Below are 1,143 nucleotides of genomic sequence, written 5' to 3'. Positions count from 1 at the left end.
ATTCTCGAGCCGTTTACATGCCAGCAGATTCAAACTTCCCGCGTTTATAGTTGCCACGTAATTACACTTATTATTAGTTTTAAATTATCATAAGAATAAAGAAGGACAAAAAAAATAAATAGATGATACGCAGATATAATAATCTAAGACTTTTTTCTTCAGTATTTATTTTTCAGATTATTAAAAGATTATGTCTGTGTTACTAACGACCACATGTATTTGTTTACATCCTTGTGATCAATACCGCTGATTCAACAGTTTAAACTGTATGTCTGTTTGTAAACAGTTTACAGCAGTGAAATTCACTCAAGTTAACGATATCATCCATACATTTGGATCAGAAGAGGCTGCCTGCTTGTGACACATCGCTGTGGCAGAGAATTACACGTCCCGAATCAGGCGCCTTTGCGAGCGAATGCCAGTCTCTTGCAAACTTTTCAAATTTGCGTTAGTTAGGTGCCACGTCAGTGCCTTTTCTGTCATACAGAATAATTGCCTAAGGACTATCACAAGTACAAACCTACATTTTACTGCTATCAGAAGCTTCCATAGCATTTCAGAACACAGAAGAGATTGGGCAGTGCATTTGAGTGACTGTGTAAAATCCTGTGGAATTGGTGCTGGCAGCTGTTCAGGGCCAGGAATTCGCTTTTCACAAACTAACTTTCACCTTAGAACTCTTGTGCACTTCATCATGTCTGATACCAAAGCATCTGAAGGAATAGAGAGAAATGGAGATAACCCTCATGCTGGAGTTCAAGAGTCTGTCACTGCCTTGGGGTCTGATGTCCAGGACACGAAAGATGAAAAGGCCGAGGACTTGAGAGGTCAATGTGAGGAGAGCAGAGAGGTTGCAGAAGCTATGGAAAAGTGCAAGGTCGAAGGAGAGCAGGATAGAGAGACAACTATACTAGACAAAGAAAAAAATGAACCAAGTACAGAGGTTACTGAACCTGGTAGTGATGTTACTGACCCTAAGCAGGAAGGGACTGAATCAGTAAAGGAGATGTCCGAGCCCAAAGAAGCCCCATCGAAGGCTGAAGGGACAGAAGTGGAAGAAGGGAATATTCCAGAGAATATGCCCAAGAAGTCTAAAAATCAAATTAAAAAGGAAAAACGAAGAGCTCTGTGGAACCAGAACAA

The sequence above is a fragment of the Penaeus monodon genome, chromosome 21, assembly GCF_015228065.2.
Source record: "Penaeus monodon isolate SGIC_2016 chromosome 21, NSTDA_Pmon_1, whole genome shotgun sequence".
Taxonomy (NCBI): Eukaryota; Metazoa; Arthropoda; class Malacostraca; order Decapoda; family Penaeidae; genus Penaeus; species Penaeus monodon.
This window is presented reverse-complemented; position numbering follows the sequence as displayed.